This window comes from Toxorhynchites rutilus, chromosome 1 (genome assembly GCF_029784135.1).
Source record: "Toxorhynchites rutilus septentrionalis strain SRP chromosome 1, ASM2978413v1, whole genome shotgun sequence".
Classification (NCBI taxonomy): Eukaryota; Metazoa; Arthropoda; class Insecta; order Diptera; family Culicidae; genus Toxorhynchites; species Toxorhynchites rutilus.
Window position 1 is genome coordinate 109,060,734 of NC_073744.1, and position 7,071 is coordinate 109,067,804.

At 39.6% G+C, this 7,071-nt stretch overlaps 1 long non-coding RNA gene across 1 annotated transcript; it reads left to right on the plus strand.

The window, feature by feature from the left end:
- Window positions 1-3,200: 3,200 nt before the first annotated feature.
- Window positions 3,201-3,767, plus strand: LOC129763306 (uncharacterized). The gene is made up of 3 exons (XR_008740882.1): window positions 3,201-3,384; window positions 3,438-3,506; window positions 3,562-3,767. It is a non-coding gene; the product is annotated as an uncharacterized LOC129763306 (long non-coding RNA).
- The last annotated feature ends 3,304 nt before the right edge of the window (window positions 3,768-7,071 follow it).

The following is a 7,071-nucleotide window of genomic DNA, read 5'->3' on the forward strand; positions in this document are numbered from 1 at the left end:
AATGTCACTACAAACTGGAATATTCCCAGAAAAATGGAAACAATCTTTTTTGGTACCTATCTTTAAATCAGGCGCTAAATCTGACGTACGTAATTATCGTGGAATTGCCATTATCTCTTGCATTCCTAAACTATTCGAAGCAATAGTCAACGAAAAAGTCTTCCAACAAGTAAAGAATAGAATTACGTGTATGTAACATGGCTTCTTCAAAGGCCGTTCAACTGCAACTAATCTGTTGGCTTTTGTGACTTTTATTTTGAATGCAATGGAAAATGGCAATCATGTAGAAACTCTTTACACTGACTTCAGTAAAGCATTTGACCGCATCGACATTCCATTACTACTCTTCAAATTGCAGAAAATAGGAATGGAACAAAGACTCTTAAACTGGCTCAATTCTTATCTAACAAACCGTGAACAAATTGTTCATTTTCAAAATTCTCTTTCAAATCCAGTAAAAGTCACATCGGGAGTCCCACAAGGCTCTCATTTGGTCCTCTTCTTTTCATTCTGTACGTTAATGACATCTCCTTCGTTCTCAAGCGTATCAATGTACTTGTGTATGCCGACGACATGAAGCTTTTCGCGGAAATTGGAAATGAAAACGACATCGAAGCATTTCGAAACGAAATACATGTATTCCATACTTGGTGTGATAAAAATCTACTAACACTGAATGTGAAAAAGTGCAACTCTATAACATTTAGCAGAAAAAAACATGTACCAAATATTGTAATATGTCTTGGAAATCAAAATGTAGAAAAATGTGAAATAGTTAGAGATCTAGGCGTCGTCCTGGACTGTAAACTCACATTCATAGAACACTACAACTCTGTAATAAATAAGGCGAATAGTGTGTTAAGTTTTGTCAAACGCTTCTCACATAACTTCCAGGACCCATACACAATAAAGCTTTTATATATTACATACGTAAGGCCTATTCTGGAATACTGTAACATCGTTTGGAACCCGTATATGGTCGTACATGAAGAACGCATTGAGTCAGTCCAGAAACAGTTTCTTCTATTTGCACTTCGTAAACTCAACTGGACCTCATTTCCACTTCCTTCATATGAAGCACGTTGCATGCTCATAAACATCCAAACACTAAAAGAACGCCGTGAATTTGCAATGCTTTCTTTTGTTAATGACCTAATTTCGCAACGAGTACAGTCAGCTGAATTACTAGAAAAACTAAATTTCTATGTACCTGGGCGTCAACTAAGAACGCGAAATTTGTTTCTAACCAAAACATCCAGAACAAATTATGCAAATAACGCCCTATCAATCGCATGATGCGTATATAAAATCAGCACTGCGAAATAATTGACACAACAATGAATAAAAAACAGCTAAAAAGAAACTAGTACCGCAAAAATAATATTTAACCTAAGAAAACATTGTAACATTAGTGTATAAGTGTGTAGTCTACATTTGTTTGACGAAATGAATAAATAAATAATATCGTTGTTTTGTACAACTGAATGAGGTCTCCTGGATGGGCACCCCACCATGTTCCGGTAATTGTTTGGAGAAAGTTGATTCTTTGCTGGCATTTCTGTTTCAAATACGCAATGTGTCTTCCCCAGGTACACATAGAATCAAAATATACACCCAGGTATTTGAAAAACATAGAGTGTTGGATCGTTTTGCCGGATAGGTGAAGCTGGAATTGGGCGGGTTCGTGCTTCCTAGAAAAAACGACCATTTCAGTTTTCTCCGTAGAGAATTCGATACCCAGCTTGAGGGCCCACGTGAACAGATTGTTCAGGGTATCTTGCAACGACTTTTGCAGAACGACGGGATTAGTACCCGTGATGGAAATAACTCCATCGTCTGCAAGTTGTCTCAGCGTGCAGTCTCTAGTTAGACAATCATCCATATCATTGACGTAAAAACTGTACAAGAGGGGGCTTAGGCAGGAGCCTTGTGGTAGGCCCATAAAACTGTAACGAGAAGATTTCGAGCTGCCATGAAAGAAAATCATGTGTTTTTCTGACAGTAAATTGTACAGGAAATTGTTAAGAATTGGTGAAAGTCCACGATTATGAAGTTTCTCTGAGAGAATTTCCATGGAAACTGAATCAAATGCCCCTTTGATATCGAGAAAAACGGAAGCCATTTGTTCTTTGCGAGCAAATGCGATTTGGATTTCAGAAGATAGCAGCGCGAGACAATCATTTGTCCCTTTACCTCGGCGGAAGCCAAACTGCGTATTTGACAGCAAATTGTTCGTTTCGACCCACTTGTCCAAACGAAGTAGAATCATTTTCTCTAACAATTTACGAATACATGATAACATTGCATTGGTTTTGGTTTTGTCATTATTGATTGTATTGGTTTTTTTTATAGTTTTCATGGTCTCGGGGCAAAGCGCTATATTTTTTATGGAAAGCTGAGGATTTTTCACAGAACATACCTCGAAACCAGGTAGGTGTTTTTTTTCGTTTTTGAGTTATGATTTTTCACAGTTAACCGATGGTCCAAAAATCATTTTTCCCTTTTTTCCAAAAATGACTTTTGTCGAAAATTTATTGCTTTTGAACTACTGGACCGATTCCGGTGATCGGCATGTCAAATTAAAGCCTACTAGCTAGCCTTTTTTGAAAAAAAATTACACACTTGCCAATTAATTGAATTATAGTCACATACATCCAGTCTTGTCACATAGAAATATTGAATGAAAACTGAAAACATGTTCACTTTGATAAATCATAACTTAAAAACGGAAAATAACACTTCTCTGGTATTCGGATATATTATGTGAAAAAAACTCAGCTTTCAGGAAAAAATATAAAAAAATATGGCGCCCTTCGTCCCGAAACGATGTAAGCTATAAAAAACAAATGTTATCAATAATTACGAAAACAAAATCCATTTTATTCAGAGTGTAATATTTTTTTCGAACAAGACTAGCTCATTGACTTTAATTTGATATGTCGATCATCTGAATCGGTCTAGTAGATCAAAAAGTTATGATTTTTTGTACTGGAAAAATGAGAAAAAAAAGGATTTTTTGGACCATCGGTTAACTTTGGAAAATCATAACTCAAAAACAAAAAAACGCCTTCCTTATTTCGAGATATGTTATGTGAGAAATCCTCAGTGTTGGTACTGGCAGCTCTGGTGGTAACGATCCTGTGACGATTGGATCGGTCTAACATGTAGGTTGTCAAGGTGACAGTCCCATCGGGAAAAAAAGAAAAAAGCAATGCATTTTACAAGATCCGCTCATTACCATTCGAAAACCCATAAGCACATATAGTGAATTCGAACAGTGAATTATATTGAAACATTGATTTCTAAAACAAATTGAATTAAGGCTTATAGCTAGTAAAACTTAAGTCTAAATACATAGCTAAAATTATATAGGCATAACATTCTGTAAGTAATTTCTTCATTTGTTAAAACTTAACCTAATTAAAATATGCATGCAGATTCCACGTGTGAATGCTTATAAAAAAAGGTTAGAGTCGTGCGCTGTTCCATCCATGCAACCGATTTTTGTAAGTAAAGAACATAAAATATGTGAATTAAAATTAACTGTAATAAAATTTGCAGCAAAAGCTACATTACAACTAAAACGTCTTTTGTAATTTGCTCGACGAAATCGAACAAAGGATCGCGCCTAACCTAACTACCGCAACTTTTTTTTTGAAAAATCGACCGCAGTTGACCTCGCCGGTATGAATCAAACTCCAAAGAAAGTGATTCCAGAGAAGCCCTGCGGCTATACATTGCAAGACACACAAACGCTCGACGAGAATCGGACAGATTGCGTACAGTGCGACCGCCGGAACGGCGATGAAAGTATGGTGCAGTGTGATGATTGCCAGTTATGGTGGCATTTCTCGTGTGCCGGTGTTTCCGGGTCGATCAAGGATCGATCATGGTCATGCACTAAATGACATGTGGACTGCCGAAAGAGTATCGCATCTACGTCACGAAGATAGCGAATGTCTAATAAATCAGCAAAAGTAAATTTACCGCTTGAGAAGCTGGAGAAACTCCAAGCCATCGAAGCCAAGTTCGTCGAAGAAAAATATAAATTGCTCGAGTCTCATTTGGAGCCTGAAGAGGAAAACGGTAGTGTCCTGAGCAAGCGTAGCCGGACCAGCAAGCAGAGTAGATTTTCTCGTCTCGCAACTTGGGTGAGTAAATGTGCAGAGCAGGAGGAGGAAGCAAATGTTCCTACATCGAAGGACGCCACTCCAATGCCACCAGTGCCTCCCACATACGTAGACGCCGTTGCAGGAAGCAGTCATATTCCGCACCAGCAGCAGCCACCGGTTAAAAATATTCACGTTCTGCGCCTCCCTCGATGATCGTCGTGCCGGAAATGGAAAATTCAATGCACCCGGTGCCTCCCATCTACGTGGACGCCTTTGCAGTAAGCAGCAGTCTTCCGAGAAACACTTACACATGTCCACGCGATGTGAAAATTCCATGTTTTTGTTTGAATTCGAACATGATTCTCGCTAATGTTGAGTGTCTATCCCCAACACGAACAATGATACACAAACATAGACATGTGAAAACAAACACGATGTTTATAATTCAAGAACATCATGTACAAACATATCACCCGATGTCGCAGTATTCATTGCTTTCGTTTCGTTTATTTTCATACACGGAGAGAAATTATTCATCCCAAAACATTTCTTCGTAGAATACTTTTTCACAGAAACGAACTTGAAATTTAGTTCGCATTTCAAAAATTGCACGAACTAAGAGGCTATAAGTTCATGCACCAAAATATATATTTTTACTATGTTAGTAATATGTAACCGATTACTCGCGGTTGGCTCGAGGTTAGTATTACAAGGCTCGAGGTTAGTATTACATTATTATTGGCTCGAGGTTAGTATTACAAGTGTTCTCATAATTGGGATGTTGCAGTCTTCAGTGCTCTGTACGTGTGCCCGACATGGGATACTTCCTATTGGGATGCAGCTGACCGTTGATCAGCAACGACCCCCTAGTCTGCACCCCATATCTAGCGTGGTGCGTCTTTTTCGACTCGAGGAATCCAGGATAGAATGATCATTAGCCGGCGCAATCATCAGCTCATGTAGAGTTGTCATGAGCGGTACAACCTTTGGCTCTTGTTGAATGATCAGTGGACTGCACAACGGTCCCGTGTATCTGTAAAGAGTGTGTGTATGTATTGCCGCGACTAAGTAAAAGTTTATAGATCGTTAATGCACATTTTGCAAGTCTGATTAAATAATCCTTGGTTTCGTTCAAAGAAAACATTCTCTGAATAGAAAGAAGCTTTCTATTTTTTTTTTCGTGCATGTTGGCAATTAAAGTCTGGGGAGCCGACTGCATAGCGGGCGACGTCGTACAAATGCTGACCAAAAAAATTAATACCCAAAAATTAGTTTTAGATGCAACCTTCAGCGGCACACAGCAGAACCAGCAGAAAAATTTCAGCGGCTAAAACACACCATTAATTTCTCGATGTTATCATAAACTGAATGAAGGAAAAAACTAAAAGCTACACTTACACTGCACTACATATGCTATGTGTGCATGCGATTGCATCATCCTTTCTTCTTCTCTTCTCCGCTCGTTTTATAGCTCGGGACGCGATCGTCGCGAACAAGCAGTATTGGCCATTTGTATTCAAAGATCCAGCCAAAATTGTTGCTCCCGTGGTCGAGTGGTTAGCGTCACGCCTAACATGTCACTGCTGAATAATTCTATTTTAGTACTTGTTCAAATAGCTAATAATAGCGAATGTTACAAGAATATAAATGCGTGCACTAAATAATGATATTAATTGTAAAAAACTCTGATATCAATCGACGTTTATTTTGTTCAGAACAGACAAAGAGGATTATTTTATTTGCCCAATATTTTAAACGAATCAACCATTGTCATGATAGGAAAGCATTTTTTCCAATTCAAAACATACCAACACACCACGCGTTGAATGGTGGTGGTGTGGTGTCCGATTCGCTTCTTCTACTCTACGCACTGCCGGTGCTTGGGGTGAAAATGCAAGAGAAACTGTACACCATGTTCGAACATCATGTGAAACATTGGGATTAAACATCGTATGTCCAAACATACCACGAATACAAACATGTCACATTTTCTAACATACAAAAAATCATGTTTGTACTCAAACACAAAACTGTGAACAGCAGCGTGGACATGTTTATTCCGGACGCAGTGTTTTTTGTGAAACATGGAAGACTGGTAAGCAGTCATATTCCGTACCAGCAGCAGCTACCGGTTAACGATATTCATCAAAGTCCCTTGTACCATCCATCGCTGCCTAAGCAACGCTCTGTGCCTCCTTCAATGATCTTCGTGCCGGAATTGGGAAAATCGGAAACAGATCCGAAACAGTATGAACAACCAACAAGACATGCTGTTTTCAACAGAATAGCAGAAACAGTTCCTCTGGCACAATCTACCCCAGGACCTGTGCAACTCATCGAGCAGCATCCCACCTTGGAAGCGACCAACGTTCCTGCGCTACTGATTAATTCGCCTGATCCTGAACGTGTAGTAACCAATTCACCAGCAATAATGCCAGTATCTGTGACAGCTCGTGAACCGGAGTCAGCATTGCCGCCCCCACTCACATTCGCATCAGCTCCTGCAGCCCTTGAACCTGAGTTGGCTCCTCCACCAGCGATGACGTCAGCATCGGTTCCAGCGGTGAATCCGTTTGTCACAACTGTACCACAAACTCACCCCGCATTGTTACTAAGAGAAGTATCTTTCCCTGTGCCACCAGGTAGCTCAGATAATAATCCGAATATACCACCAAACATCAACGATGTGAACATTAAACATCTAATGAAACAATTCGGTAGTATTGCTTTGTCACTCTCGCAATCGCCATTGTTTAACATGAATTTAGCCACCTATGCCCCTACCCCCTCGCAGTTGGCCGTCAGGCAAGTCATGTCGCTGGATTTACCCCTATTTTCTGGAAATCCAACTGATTGGCCAGTGCTCCTAAAGTCCGCCTAAAACACAACATTAACTTGTGGATACTTGAGCGCTGAAAATATTTGCCGCCTTCAACGTAGCCTGAAGGGCGCCGCATAC